Raw genomic sequence first — 15,872 nt, 5'->3', positions numbered from 1 at the left:
TTGCTTGTGTTTTTGCTGAATTACTTCTACTCTCCCCACCTGGGTGGGGGCTGAGAGGATTTATCAGGGGGTTCCTGCCCATCCTTAGGGCTAGAGAGGATGGTGGCTTCTCCGAGTCCTGTGGGGGGGACAGTAAAATTGCCCAGGAGCAGGGAGAGTGTCTGGATTCAAGCCCAGCCATCCCAGCTATAAAAGCTGGAGGAACCACAGGTCCCCTGTCCAAGAGCACAGAGAGAGACTGAGAGCAGCACCAGACGCCGCAGCCAGAACATAGCACAGGTAACGCTTTCGGGTCCTGGGAGTGACACCATGGAGCTGCGGGGACCAGGCTGGGGCGCTGGATGTGGGGGGACAATGGGACAGGGCTGGGCTCAGGGCAGTGCTGGGACATGGCCAGGGGGCTCCTGGCCGGCGGTGCAGCCTGGGCTGCACCTCCTCTCCCTGGGCTGTCCCCTCTCCCAAGCTGTCTCCTCTCCCTGTTCCCACCTCCTCATCCCCTCACAGTGGAACCGAGCACATCCCCACCAGAGTCCCTGCAGTGCCCAGGGCATCCCTGGTGAGTCTCTGCCCACCATGGAACTCCTGTCACTGGTGCTGCTGCTGCTGGCTGGGACCCTGGCCACCAGCATCCACCTACACTGGTGGGAACATGGCAGCGACATCAAGGAGATTGCACTGGACATGGCCCCCAACTCCTTCGATGACCAGTACCGGCACCGCCACTTCAAAATGGTGAAGGCACTGCCAGCGCTAAACCGCACGGAGTTTGGAGTTTGTCCCCCTCAATGACTACGCCGAGGCCTGGGGCAAGGCCGTGGCCCTGTGGGGCAGCCAGCCCTCTCCAGGCTCGGTGTGCGGCTGGAGCAGGCCATCGCCCTCCTGGCCTACACCATGGAGGAGGGCCTGTACCTGGAGTTCAACAGGGCCGTGCGCGTGGCCGGGCGCTCCTGACGGGAATACCTGCACACCTTCCACTTCAAGGTGCTGCATTTCCTACTGACCGAGACCCTGAGTGACCTGTGGGGTGCCCAGAGCCACCCGCGGTGCCTGCACGTGTTCCGGGGTGTCAGTGGCATCCGCTTCACGAGCAGGTCCGGACAGATCATCAGCTTCGGCCAGTTCGCCTTCACCTCCTTGCTGAGAAATGTCAGCCAGTTCTACGGCACCACCACCACCTTCGAGGTGGACACCTGCCATGGTGCTGATATCTGGGACTTCTCCAGCTACCCCGAGGAGGTTCTCATCCCACCCTTTGAGACCTTCAATGTCACCAATATCACCCAGCAAGGGGATGACATCCACATCCACCTGCGCTCCCACGGCGTGCACAGCAAATACAACTGCACCTGGCTCCGAGGTGATGTCCCTGGGCTGGGGACACTTCAGCTGTCTGTGAGGGCACCAGGGCTCCAGCTCTGGTGGGACACGAGGGTTGGTGGAGGGACAGGTGGTAGGGGTGGTGGGGTTTCAAGTGTGTGGCATCACACAGCTCCAGCTGCTGTCATGGGATGGGATGGGATGGGATGGGATGGGATGGGATGGGATGGGATGGGATGGGATGGGATGGGATGGGATGGGATGGGATGGGATGGGATGGGATGGGATGGGATGGGATGGGATGGGATGGGATGGGATAGGATGGGATGGGATCAATTGGGTCAATGGGATGGGATGGGATCAGTGGGATGGGATGGTGTTGTTCCAATGCTGGGCTTGCTTCCAGAAGGCAGCTCTACTTTACACCTCGAGGTGAGGAATTTCTATTTATTATTCTAGTTTGTACAAAGTAGGGAACTCCCCCTGACTCACTTCTCTGGCCTCCCCAGGCAGAAGCCTCCCCAGAGACCCCCCAGGCCTCACTAGACTCCTCCTGGCAGCACTGGCAGCTGTCACTGGCACTCCCTGAGCCATGAGAGCATTGTACTTGGTGAAGACAAGGAGTCAGGGATGGAACCACTGGTGTCACCAGGATGGCAGAACTGGCTGGGGATGCAGAGATGCCCCTGCAGGGTGGACACTGGACAAGCCCTGTGGACACCCTCCCTGAGCCATGGCTGGGGTGTCAGGGTACAGCTTCATGGGGTTGGGGGGGAAAGGGCACAGTGGGGAATTTATTTTTTTTTCCCTCCCTTCCCATAATTTTCATTTGAATTATGAAACTGGTTCTTACTCAATCCATGAATTTCGTTTTCATTTTTCTCCACCTGATGCTGCTCTGATGACTTTGGACACAGGCCTGGAGTGACAGCACAAGGGGAATGGATTCCCACTGCCAGAGGGCAGGGTTAGATGGGATATTGGGAAGGAATTCCTGCCTGTGGGGATGGTGAGGCCCTGGCCCAGCGTGCCCAGCGCAGCTGTGGCTGCCCCATCCCTGGCAGTGTTCAAGGCCAGATTGGATGGGGCTTGGAACACCCTGGGCTGGAGGAAGGTGTCCCTGTCCATGATGTGGAGTAGAACAAGAGGAGCTTTAAAGCCCTCCAAGCTGCCGCCATCCTGGAATCCCATGACAATATGGAATGAGAACAAGAAATCCATTTCAGCTTTTTCCCATATTTTGCCTGCTTCTTCCCATATTTTGCCTGCTTCTTCCATCCTTTTTCCCCCCTCCCCTACCTCTCTTAGCTTTATTTCCCAGTTTTCCACCTCAAGTTACAACAAAACTCGTCTTGATTCCTGCAGATCTTTGCCACCATCTCAGTGAAAGTGGAAACAACTTATTTTTATTTCAACACCCACCCTTGCACACATCCAGTTTGCAAGGTTTTCAAGGTTTTTTAAAATTATTATTATTTTTACTAAAATAATAATTAACTGTTTGAGATACATAAATTCTATAAAGCCTGTTAATTCAATCCAGCATGCTGCCCTGGGAGCTGGCATCCCAGGGAAAGCTGAAGGTTTGAAGACTCAACTGAATCACCTTCAGGAGCTGCACAGCCTCCTGACCCCTTCCATCAGCCACATGCCCATTCCCAACTCACACTGGATCCCCTGCAGACGGCTCTGGCCAGACTGGACACCAGAATGGGATCCATGGGTCAGTGGAGTGAGGGTCGGTGGTGTGAGGGTCAGTGTGACCGAGTGCTTTGTCCTGCCCTGGGCTCACAACAACCCCCTGGGAGGATCCAGGCTTGGGACAGAGTGGCTGGAAATTTGGGAAAGGATCTGGGGGTGCTGCTGGGAGATCCCCAGGGGATGGGATCCTGCTGTGGAGCTTCCTTGGGGCTCAGATCCATGGGGGAACGGGCAGAGGGTGGGATCTCACTGCAGGGTTTCTCACTGCAGCCTCCCCTTGTGACCTCACCTCCTCATCTCCATGGACACAGCTCCAAACACTCCAGGACCCGGCCAGCAGCGAGCGGGAGGCGCTGGGACCAGGGAAAACCTGAGAGCCGGGGAGGTCAGTGCCTTCAAATATCAAATTTTGTACAATCTCAGCTTTGTCCTTTTCCCATGGGGACATGGGAATTCTCTGACCCTCACACATCCCCCGCACCAACCCCCCAAAAATTCCAGCATCAGTGTAGCCTGTGCTGGGATTTTAGTGGATTTATTCTGTTTTTCACCCACCCCCTGGAATTTTGCATTTTTTCTCCTTAAGAATTGACATGAGTTGTATTAGGAAATGAGAATTTTTAATTACAAATATTCACTAAAACAATCAAACTGGTCAGACTTCAGCTTTAAATCCTGAATTCCAACATTCCACACTGGAATAAATTGTTCAGAAATTCAGCCAATCCTGAAATTAATGCTTTAAAAGTTTAAAAACCTGAATCCCATTAAATTAATGCTGATAAGTATTTTTTTAAAGAGAATCTCCTGAAATTGGGATGTGAGAAACTGGTTATGGACAGCAGATACTGGTTTGGGATGCAGTTGCCTCTTCAAAGACCAGAATCAGTGAGGGAGGAACTAGGCAGACTTCCACTTTTTCCTCCAAACTGCAGGAATATAGCAACATTATAAGACAAAAAAGAGAAATCTTTTAAAATGTGCATTTTTGGTTTTCTCCTGAGGCAACTCAGGATGGGAAATGCAAATCCAGGTATGGCATCTGCTCTTCCACCCCAAACAGTTTTGGGTCAAACATTTGAGCAGATGGAAGAGCCAGTTGGAAACATAAGGGCAGGACTGGGGCAAAAATGTTCCCTCTGAGCTGGTCTTTTCTCCTTCTGTTTCAGTTTTTCACAGTTTGATTGGGATATGGCATCCAAAACAACAAAGAGCAAAGATGCAGTGGCACATGAAGAAACAAGTGACACAGAAGACCCTGTCCAGGAGAGGAAGCTGTACCTGCAGGAGGAGTGCAGGATCCTCACACAACACCTGGACACGTACCTGGGGAGAGCCGAGCAGCTCCTGCAGGGAAACAAACGCCTGGAAAAGGAAGCCCAGGGCACTCAGGAGCAGAGCCAGTCCTACCTGTCCTGCGGAGCAAAGCTCAGCCAGGACCCTCCGGGTATGGTCATCACCCTGAACGAGCAGAACTGCCAGGATCTGGCCCAAATCCAGGCGCAGAAGGAGGAGCTGGTCCCACAGTACACTGGCAAGGAGCAGGAGGTGAGGAGCGCCCTGAAGGACACGGAGGCCGAGGCCTCGCTCCTGGACACGGAGCTGGGGGAGCTGGAGCCCTACAAGGAGCAGAAGGTGTGGGCGGAGCAGAAGGTGAAGGCGCTGGAGAAGGAACTGCGGATCACCAGGATCCGCTGTGCTGAGGAAACCCACGCCATCAGGAGCAGGTTCCTGCAGGAAAAGGCGGATTGCGAGCAGGAATTCCAGCAGAGGATGCAGGAGCTCACCTGGGGAGCAGAGGAGGTAGCGCTCCAGGCTCTGATCCAGCACGTGGAACAGGTGAAAGCAGAGAACAGGCTCCTGCGCCAGGAGCTGCTCGGCCTCCTGCAGCACTGCCAGCTGCTCAGGGACACCAAAATCCAGCTGCACGACCAGCAGGAGCAGCTGCTGCGGGAGAGCCAGTGCGCCCAGCGGGCAGCGCGGCTCATACGGGCACGGGGCCCACGGCAGGGACCACCTGCCCTGCTCACCTGCCAGGGGGGCTCACGGACCCCAAATCGCCTGGCTGCCACCTGGAGGAACTAAACATGGCAGCAAGCCAATCCTTTGGGCAGTGGAAGCACCGAGGGCTTGGAGCTCTGGTCGCACGGATCCATAAAATGCATTTATGGACTAGGTCCATATCGATGTTCTCCTTCTGCCCCAGAGAGGTGGTGGCTGCCCCGTCCCTGGAAGGGATCAAGGACAGGGTTGGATGGGCTTTGGAGCAGCCTGGTCTAGTGGAAGCTGTCCCTGTCCCGGCAGTGGGGTGAGATGAGGTGGGCTCTTAAGTCCTGTCATTGTTTGCCATCCCAGCTACAGTCTGGGTTAGGAACTCATTGTTTGATAGCAAAAATGTTCCACTTGGGCTATTCTTCTGGCCAGAAAAATTAGTTCCTAAGGGTGTTTCTTAAAATTCTTGCTCATTACCATGTAGGAATTCCTGGGAGCACACACTGTTCCTGATAAGCTCGAGAGGAGCTCACCACAGGTGCTGCTCCTCGGGGGTCTGACAGAATTTCTGAGATGACAGAGCAGCCCGAGGCTCGGAGAGAGAGGCATCGCCACCGATTTATTGATGAAAACACCTGGTGTTCGCTCAGGAAACTTTTCCCGTTCAAAGCGGGGGATTTTCCTCCTTTAGATCGCGCAGCTCCTGAACTCGCCCCGGAGCTGCGGTTCGGGAATTGCCCAGCGGAGGGCAGCAGCGAGCGCGGGACATCAGCTGCAGTTCCGGGTGCCAACAGCAGGCGGCAGCACGAGCTGGTGGCGCTGCCGAGCGCCCGGCCCGGCCCCGGGGCTCGGGAATGGTTCGGGATGGAGCGACCTTAAAGCGCGTCCGGGGCCAGCCCTGCCGGGACAGGGACACCTTCCCCTGGGCCGTGCTGCTCCAGGGCCCGCCCGGCCTGGCCTGGCACACGGCCAGGGACGGGGCAGCCGCAGCTTCTCCGGGCAGCTTGCGCCAGGGCATCAGCGGCCTCGCGGGGCAGGATTTTATAGGAACGTGGGCGGTGATGTCCTTGGAAAACGACTGGATGGGTCGGGGTCTTGAGGAGAAATGGTTGTCTCTGTCTTCAAAACGGGTCTTGGTGCCTCCACAGGAGAAGGCAGAAGTTTGTCACAGCACCCAGGTGGTTTCAGCAGAGAGTCTGAACTCCCAAACTTCAGGGTAATAGCAGAAGTGGGTCCCCACAAAGTCTATTGCGTAACCCAGAGAGCCTGAACTTCTGAACGCTGGGGGGAAATGCCAGGTCCAAGGGGGATAGGGGCAGGTGGTTTGGGAAGGCTGCACCTTCCCAGTACCTCAGCAATGGGGGAAGGAGAAGGGCAACGTGTGGCCGGGAGTTTGGGATAAAAGGAGACTGCGCCCTCCGGAACCTGAAGAGAGAAACCCCACGGGGGCATGGCTGTGGGAACTCTGTCCCTGTATTCGAAGACAGTTTCAAGACTACTTTGTGGACACCTGACTTTCCACAGTGTGGCTTTTCCCGTCACGCTGAAGGTGCTTGGCAGAGGTTCAAGACTGACCCGGAAAAATGATAGAAGGATGTAAAAGTCTTTACACAGGACAATAAATGGGGCTGGAACCAATGGAGGAAGAGGTAAAGGGAGCTCCAGTGAGGTTTTTGATAAGTTCTGTACCACAGAAGGGGCAGTGCCTGCACAAAGCAAAAGTTTGAGGTGAGGTCATCTGGGATATTGGGGCACTCAGTGAAAATGACCCCCAGGGACCCCATTTTTATGACTCCCCAAGACAATAAAATTCATTCCTGAGAAAGGTAGAGCCATGCAAATTGTTGACAGGTAAAGTGCTGATTCTGTTGTAGCTATGAAGCCCATTTCAATGAATATTTATCATTAGGATTGAGAGATTGCATGTGGCAAAGTCACCCCTGATCTGCAGGACCAGGAGAGATGTTGCATATAGGTAAAGCCCTATAAAATAAGGGCTTTATTACCCTTGCAAATCATATCTCAGGCCCACTACTTTGGCTAAGTAGAAGAGAACTCTCCCGAGGAGATTAAATTACAATTCTGAAAGATCAACCTCACCGTCTTCTTCTCTCTCTCTCTCTCAGCTGAAGACGTCTCTGACCTGTACTACCTGCAGAACAACACCTTCTCATTTTTCTTTTACTCCCATCCTTCTCTAGGGCCAAAACGAAGGGATCTTGTGGGGGTAAACTAATACCTCTGGGACTGCAGCAAACACAGCTGGATTGTCCCTGTCAGATCCTTTAGCCCTAAAATGGGCTCATTTTGGGGTTAGACTGATTGATGTCAGATTTTTGTTTTTTCTCTGTGTGCTTTAATCATTGAGTGAGTAGCAGAGCGAGCTTTGCCAACCAACCTCGTTGTGCTTTGGCTTTTATTTTAAACCTGCCTTTGATGAAGCCTTTGCTGGTGCCACCTTAAAACCCTTAAAAGCTGGTCTTAAAACTCTCTTAACACAGGAGAGACCTGGGAGTGGCAAAGGAAGAGCAGGGAATGCCTCTCGAGGGAGAACACAGAGACAGAAATATTGGCCAGGGCTGGTGGCTGCCAAGGAGAGTGTCAGGAGCTGCCAGGATGGACTGGGCATCAAGGAATCATGGAATGGTTTGGGCAGGATGGAAAAGCCTCTGAGCCCACCTTTGGGTCCAGCATTGCTCATGCACTGCCAAGGCCAGCACAGACCATGTCCCCAAGTGTCCCACACACATCTGTTAAATCCCCCAGGGATGGGCACTCCAGCCCTGCCCGGGGCAGCGGTGCCAGGGTGGAACAGCCCTTTCCAGGAAGGAATTTTCCCAAATATCCAACCTAAACCTCCCCTGAGGCCGTTTCCTCTTCTCCTGTCACTTGTTCTCTGGGATCAGGACCCAACCTCACCTGGCTGTGTCCTGCTGGGGTCCCCCCTGAGCCTTCCTGTCCCCAGGATGTCCTCAGCTCCCCCAGCCCTGGTGGACACTGGGACATGGGGACACCCTGGGATGGAGCTGGAGCCATGGGAGATGAACAAGACAATTGTATAAGACAAACTGCAAGGCACACTGGGCTGGATTTTTGTGTCTCCATCACACCGAGGGGTTTGGCCACCCAAGGGCCTTTCTCTAGAGCTGTGTCTGAAATTTTTGGCCTTCAGGTCTGCTCCCTCCGTGGGAGCGCAGACACCCCCGGGTCTGAGGGCTGAGCGCCCTCCACAGGGAGCCACATCGAGCCCTGCTTGGGAATTGTCTCTCTTTGCTGGCTTTGACACAGTTATTTAATGGATCTGTTTCGATGGAATAATTTAATAGAACTGTTTTGATACAATTATTAAATGGAACTGCTTGGACAGAATTACTTAATAGAATTGTTTTGATTGAATAATTTAATGGGATTGTTTTGGTATAATTGATTTGAAACAGTTAGTAGATTGGTTTTGATACAATTATTTAATGGAATTGTTTAGATAGAATAATGTAATAGAATTTCTTTGATACGATTGATTAGATACACTTATTTAATAGAATGGTTTTGATAGAAGGAATTAGTGGAATTGTTTTAGTAGAATTAATTAGCAGAATTCTTTTGATAGAATTATTTAATAGAATTCTTTGGGTGCAATTTTCTGGATAGAATTATTTAATAGAATTGTTTTGCACAATGGCCTTGTGGCACTGTGGCCACAATGGCTTTGGTAGCCTTGTGGCTCAGAGAGTCTTGGTGACCATGATGGTCACAGTGGCCTTGGTGCTTATAGTGACCATGGTGGACAGAGTGGCTGTGGTGGCCACAATGGCCACAGTGACCTCATGGAGGCCACAGAGGCCAAGGTGGCCATAGTGGCAGTGGTGGCTTTGGTAGACTTGGTGGCCTCATTTCTCTGGGTGTCCTGGTGGTCTTGGTGATTGTAGTGGCCACAGTGACTTCGCTGACCTCAGTGACCTTGGTGGCTTCATAGCTCAGAGGATCCCGCTGGCCAGTGCCAGGGCTGTGGTGGCCAAGAGGAGTCCTCAAAGGTGGCAGGAGGCCCTGGGGATGCTTCCACCTGGGGGACAAAGAGGGGAGTCAGGGGGACCATGGGGGAGTGAGGGGGTCGAGGGCGGCCATAACGGGGGCAAGGGGTGACAGGAGAGATGGGGGCCATGAAGTGACAGGTGACAGGGTGGGGGGGGGGGGGGAATGGGAGGGTTGAGGGAGCCAGGGAGGTCAGGGGAGGTCATGGTGGGCTTAAGGGTTACAGGGGTCAGGGTGACAGGGGGGGACATGGGGGGGTGACAGGGGTTCATGTGATGCCAAGGGGGTCACGGCCCACCCACATCCAGCACACAGGACCTGTCCCCACTGCAGTGACTGTGGACAGGAGGGACCGGGTTGGAACAGGGGGGTCCATGTCATTGTCCCTGTGACTGTCCCTTTCCCTTTCCCATTCCCATTCCCTTTCCCTTTCCCTTTCCCCATCCCCTCCCACATTTGGGGGTCCCCATCCCTGTGCCCTGTCACAGGCATTCCTGTCCCCAGACTTGGTGTCCCCAGCACAGGGTGTCCTTGTCCCCACACACATCGTGGCTGCCCCTGTCCCCCATCCTCAGGGAGTGTCATTGTCCCCTGGGCCTCATCATGGGTGTCCCATGGCCCCAGGCTGTCCCCACCTCTCAGCCACTCGCAGTTGTCTTTGCCGCAGTTCCCGATCGATTCGAGCTGAATACTGAATGCATTGTCCCTGCTCCGCATGACTTGGGTGCCGTTGAACTTCTCGAAGGGTGGGATCAGCACCCTCTTCTCTGAGGGATATTTGGAGAATGCCGTGACGTCCATGCCGTGACATGTCCACGCTGTGACATGTCCACCTCAAAAAAACGTGGCAGTCCCGAGCGTAAAGGTGACACTTTCACAAAGCGACCCTAGCGCGAAATGACCGAACCGGATGGTGTTCCCAACGCTTGCCTTGTACGGGTTCTAATCCACCCACAGGAACCCACAACGAAATTTCTGCTCCTTCTGAGTGGCCCTCAGAATGGCCAGGGCATCAGTCAGCAGGAAATGCAGAGTTTTGAAGTGGAACTTGTCCCGGTATTCCTGGCTGGAGTGCCTGGCCAGGCTCAGGTTCCTGTTGAACTCACTGTACAGCTCAACCATGGTGTAGGCCATGAGGGCGATGGCCTGGGCTGAGGATGACAGAGGGGACACTGGGGATCCCTGACTCTGCCATTCAGCTGGGGCCTTTGGCCAGGCCTTGGCACACACAGAATTCTTCTGGAACTCAGTGCGGTTCAGGGCCGGCAACTCCGTGTTCATGGCAGAGCCACAGCCCTGGTACTGGTCATCAAAGGAGTTCGGGGCCACGTCCAGGGGCTTTTCCTCGATGGCTGTGGTGGCCACGGTCATTGCCAGCAGCGCCAGGGTGAGAGCCAGGAGGGCCATGGAGGAGAGAGGCCACAGGGACCAGAGTGGACACTGGGGGACACTGAGGGGACACTGGTGGTGACACAGGGGGACACTGAGGGGACACAGAGGTGACATGGGGAGGGTTCCTCAGTGAGGGACTGGGGAGGGGAGTGGGGTCAGCCCAGGGGGAAGGGAGGCACTGCTGGCCAGGAGACCACTGGACATGTCTGGGGTCCAAGATCCCAAATCCTGGGGTTACTTTTGCCTCCCCAACATCCCCCAACCACCCCAGGGACCCCAATCCCACAGTACAATCCCCCCCCCCCCCCCCCCCCCCCCCAGAGGCCCAATCCTACTCCCATGATTACAATTCCTCTCATCCCACCCAGGAACCCAGACCAAATCCTGGAGTCACTCCCTGAGCCACTCACGGTTACCCCATGGCCTGTTCCCAGAACCCAAATCCCACTTCCAACCCCAATTTCTTTGGTGTTACCCACCCCAGAGCCTCAACCCAAATCCAGGCATCACCCCCTACCCCCACATTGCTTCCCAGTCCCCCCGGGACCCCAATCCCACTCCCATGACACCCCTACTGCCCCCAGACCCCAATCACACAGTCCCCTGTCTCCCCCCAAGTCTCCCCAGGGTCCCCTCAGCCCCTGACACCAAAATCAGATGGAGTGAACTCCCTGGCACACTCGGAGGTACCAGAGAGCCATAATTCTTGATCAGCTCGGACTCACAGCAGGTCTCTCCTGGTCCTGCAGCTCAGGGGGACTTTGCCACAGGGTATGTATCCACCCTAATTATAAATATTCATTAAAATGACCTTCTTAGCTAATACAGAACCAGGGCTTTTCCCGTAAATAATTTGCATGGCTCCGCCTCTTTTAAAATAGGATTTTACTGCCCTGGAGGGACATAAAAGGGGCTTCAGGGCGTGGTTTCCCCTGAGTGCCCCAATGTCCCTGATCACCTCGGCTTGACCTTTCGCTTTCGGCAGGCGCTGCCGCTTCTCTGTTACAGAACTTGCCAAAATCCCATCGTGGGCTCCAGCTACCTTTGCCCTGCTCTGTGCACGCTTTTACATCCTTTTACATTTTTCTGATACTGCATCTTTCAGCCCTATCCAGCACGTTGAGGAGAACTGAAACTTTCTCTTCTCTCTCTTATTTCTCACCCCCCAGATCCCCAATCCCACAGTCCCACATCCCCCCAGTGCCCCCAGTGTCACCTGTTCCACTGCTCACTGAGTTGCTGTCACACCCCAGACACCAAATGGGGTCCCCTACCTGATGACACCCCTGTAGGCACCCCGAGCCTGGCCATGATCTCTTGGGGGAGTTCCCTGGCTGTGTTGGTGTGGCAGGAGAAGTTCTGGACCCCCAAAAAAGGGATCCACCAACACCAGGAGATATCTCAACCCTTGGCGTGGTAGCTCAGAAAATCCATTTTCCTGCAGTCCCCTGGAGTGTTTCCTCTTTCAGAGGTCCCTGGAGGTGATGGGTTTGAGTTCAAAGGGTTAATTTAAGACATGCCTGGCATTGTGCTGGAACAGACCTGACAGTTCTGTCCTAGGGACGCTGAGTGTCTGAGGCCGCACACCAGTCCCCATCCCATCGACTCCCCTGAGCTTTGCTGGTGCTTCTGTCCTTCCCCAATTCCAGCATCAGTCAGGCTGGGCCTGGCCTGGTTATTGGGAGTTACCACCCACCCACCCTCTTTACTGGGGCCCTTTCCATAAGCAGCCAATTTTCAATTTGCCCAACTCTATCCAGGCCTCACCTCTGGCTGTGGAATTCCTTTAGCAGGAATTAACACCAGGGTGTTTTAGTGCAGGGCTATTTCTGCACCAGATTTGGCAATCCCCAAGCTGCTGTGCCCTGGACTGTGGTACAGCCACTTCTTTGGGCAGCTGGGTGCTATCCAGGAGGGACAATATTTCCTGTTCATATTTAATCAGAGATCTTTCTGCTGTTAATGGATTTCTTTCTTTCCATGTGGCTCCATGGGCATGAGCAATGCCCAAAGCAGAAGTCAAGTGAGTTCCTATGTTTGTTCTTTTTCCTGCTGCCACTTCCAGAGCTCTTGGTGACACTGTGAGCTCTGCTCTTGGGTCCACATCTTCTTGTGGTTATGGTGCGCACAGTAGAAACCGTATACCAAAACCATGAACTTTTGTCCCAATCTGGATTTCCTGGCCCCTTGGATGATGAGAACAGTCGCTGCTGTGGCTCGTGGTCGTTTTGTGATTGAGTTGTTCTGAAAAGCACCCCACAGGTCTCCTGACGTGTCCCCCACAAAGGTGGCCCCGGAGTTCCTTTGATTTGGACTCCTGAGGAAGGACACGTGTTCTGTAACTCAGAGATGGCCCCGATGTCCACATCTCCCATGGGATCTCCAGACTTTCGCAAAGCCTTTTGAGCTTTTTGTGTTCCAACGACAGGACCTGGCCGTGGGAGTCCTGGCTCAGAGGTTTTATTTTCTTGCACAGTTTTGAGATTCATTTTGGCAAGCCCGGTAGCAGAGAATTCCCTGCCTGGCTGCAAGGTTCACTGCAGATGTGTAGTCCCTTGGTGTGCCCTGAGAATCTCCCAGAGGGACTCTGTGCTTCATTGGCTCTCTGCAGGGGGAGAGACGGATAGACTGTGGGAAATTCAAGGTATTTGTTGATTGCTTTGAATTTTCCTTCTGGTCTTGGTTCATTAACTCCTGTAAGATGGGTGTGGTGACTCATGCAGGGCCCTGGAACAGGGGTGAAATTCTCCACATTGATCCATAACGGGTTGGAGTCTTTTAGGGGTTAGAGCCCCCTAAAGGAAGTCTGATGACTTTAGGTATCGGCCCAGGTCTTGGAATTTGGGGTTTGATTGTTGTACATGCTATTCTGTGCCTTCTGTACATGTCCATGCATCTGTTAATAAGATTTCATCTTTTGCCTGAATTTCTGTGAAAAGGTTTTTGGCTTGTGCCACAACATCCTCCGTTCCCCTGGCGGATCAGGACAGGGTGGATTGTGTGGGACTGGACCGTGTAATCCTTTCCTGTTAATTGTTCATCAGTGCTGAAAAAACCGGCACTGGTGCAGGTCAAAACTCAGATTCCCAATCTGTGGTTGGTGCAGTGCCCGTGGAGTAAGAGTTAAGAAAGGAGCACGAGTGATAATTTTCACTGTAAAGTGAGGGCATCTGGATAGCACCAGGAGTCGGCAGCACCAGCAGTAAGGAGATTGTCCAAAAGAGTCCCCTGGAGTGAGTTTTGGAGAGCCATGGAGGAGAGAGGCCACAGGAACCAGAGTGGACACTGGGGGACACTGAGGGGACACTGGTGGTGACACAGGGGGACACTGAGGGGACACAGAGGTGACATGGGGAGGGTTCCTCAGTGAGGGACTGGGGAGGGGAGTGGGGTCAGCCCAGGGGGAAGGGAGGCACTGCTGGCCAGGAGACCACTGGACATGTCTGGGGTCCAAGATCCCAAATCCTGGGGTTACTTTTGCCTCCCCAACATCCCCCAACCACCCCAGGGACCCCAATCCCACAGTACAATCCCCCCCCCCCCCCCCCAGAGGCCCAATCCTACTCCCATGATTACAATTCCTCTCATCCCACCCAGGAACCCAGACCAAATCCTGGAGTCACTCCCTGAGCCACTCACGGTTACCCCATGGCCTGTTCCCAGAACCCAAATCCCACTTCCAACCCCAATTTCTTTGGTGTTACCCACCCCAGAGCCTCAACCCAAATCCAGGCATCACCCCCTACCCCCACATTGCTTCCCAGTCCCCCCGGGACCCCAATCCCACTCCCATGACACCCCTACTGCCCCCAGACCCCAATCACACAGTCCCCTGTCTCCCCCCAAGTCTCCCCAGGGTCCCCTCAGCCCCTGACACCAAAATCAGATGGAGTGAACTCCCTGGCACACTCGGAGGTACCAGAGAGCCATAATTCTTGATCAGCTCGGACTCACAGCAGGTCTCTCCTGGTCCTGCAGCTCAGGGGGACTTTGCCACAGGGTATGTATCCACCCTAATTATAAATATTCATTAAAATGACCTTCTTAGCTAATACAGAACCAGGGCTTTTCCCGTAAATAATTTGCATGGCTCCGCCTCTTTTAAAATAGGATTTTACTGCCCTGGAGGGACATAAAAGGGGCTTCAGGGCGTGGTTTTCCTGAGTGCCCCAATGTCCCTGATCACCTCGGCTTGACCTTTCGCTTTCGGCAGGCGCTGCCGCTTCTCTGTTACAGAACTTGCCAAAATCCCATCGTGGGCTCCAGCTACCTTTGCCCTGCTCTGTGCACGCTTTTACATCCTTTTACATTTTTCTGATACTGCATCTTTCAGCCCTATCCAGCACGTTGAGGAGAACTGAAACTTTCTCTTCTCTCTCTTATTTCTCACCCCCCAGATCCCCAATCCCACAGTCCCACATCCCCCCAGTGCCCCCAGTGTCACCTGTTCCACTGATCACTGAGTTGCTGTCACACCCCAGACACCAAATGGGGTCCCCTACCTGATGACACCCCTGTAGGCACCCCGAGCCTGGCCATGATCTCTTGGGGGAGTTCCCTGGCTGTGTTGGTGTGGCAGGAGAAGTTCTGGACCCCCAAAAAAGGGATCCACCAACACCAGGAGATATCTCAACCCTTGGCGTGGTAGCTCAGAAAATCCATTTTCCTGCAGTCCCCTGGAGTGTTTCCTCTTTCAGAGGTCCCTGGAGGTGATGGGTTTGAGTTCAAAGGGTTAATTTAAGACATGCCTGGCATTGTGCTGGAACAGACCTGACAGTTCTGTCCTAGGGACGCTGAGTGTCTGAGGCCGCACACCAGTCCCCATCCCATCGACTCCCCTGAGCTTTGCTGGTGCTTCTGTCCTTCCCCAATTCCAGCATCAGTCAGGCTGGGCCTGGCCTGGTTATTGGGAGTTACCACCCACCCACCCTCTTTACTGGGGCCCTTTCCATAAGCAGCCAATTTTCAATTTGCCCAACTCTATCCAGGCCTCACCTCTGGCTGTGGAATTCCTTTAGCAGGAATTAACACCAGGGTGTTTTAGTGCAGGGCTATTTCTGCACCAGATTTGGCAATCCCCAAGCTGCTGTGCCCTGGACTGTGGTACAGCCACTTCTTTGGGCAGCTGGGTGCTATCCAGGAGGGACAATATTTCCTGTTCATATTTAATCAGAGATCTTTCTGCTGTTAATGGATTTCTTTCTTTCCATGTGGCTCCATGGGCATGAGCAATGCCCAAAGCAGAAGTCAAGTGAGTTCCTATGTTTGTTCTTTTTCCTGCTGCCACTTCCAGAGCTCTTGGTGACACTGTGAGCTCTGCTCTTGGGTCCACATCTTCTTGTGGTTATGGTGCGCACAGTAGAAACCGTATACCAAAACCATGAACTTTTGTCCCAATCTGGATTTCCTGGCCCCTTGGATGATGAGAACAGTCGCTGCTG

The 15,872-nt window shown here is 53.8% G+C and overlaps 2 pseudogenes; one reads left to right on the top strand and one right to left on the bottom strand.

Annotated features, from left to right (window-relative positions):
- Nucleotides 1–573: 573 nt before the first annotated feature.
- Nucleotides 574–1,906, top strand: LOC134051363 (erythroblast NAD(P)(+)--arginine ADP-ribosyltransferase-like; annotated as a pseudogene).
- A 6,826-nt stretch (nucleotides 1,907–8,732) lies between these two features.
- LOC134058212 (erythroblast NAD(P)(+)--arginine ADP-ribosyltransferase-like) lies at nucleotides 8,733–10,467 on the bottom strand (annotated as a pseudogene).
- Between the last annotated feature and the right edge of the window lie 5,405 nt (nucleotides 10,468–15,872).

This window comes from Cinclus cinclus, chromosome 1 (assembly GCF_963662255.1).
Source record: "Cinclus cinclus chromosome 1, bCinCin1.1, whole genome shotgun sequence".
Lineage (NCBI taxonomy): Eukaryota > Metazoa > Chordata > Aves > Passeriformes > Cinclidae > Cinclus > Cinclus cinclus.
The sequence above is the reverse complement of the archived record's forward strand: the minus strand, read 5'-3'. Positions and strand labels throughout refer to the sequence as shown.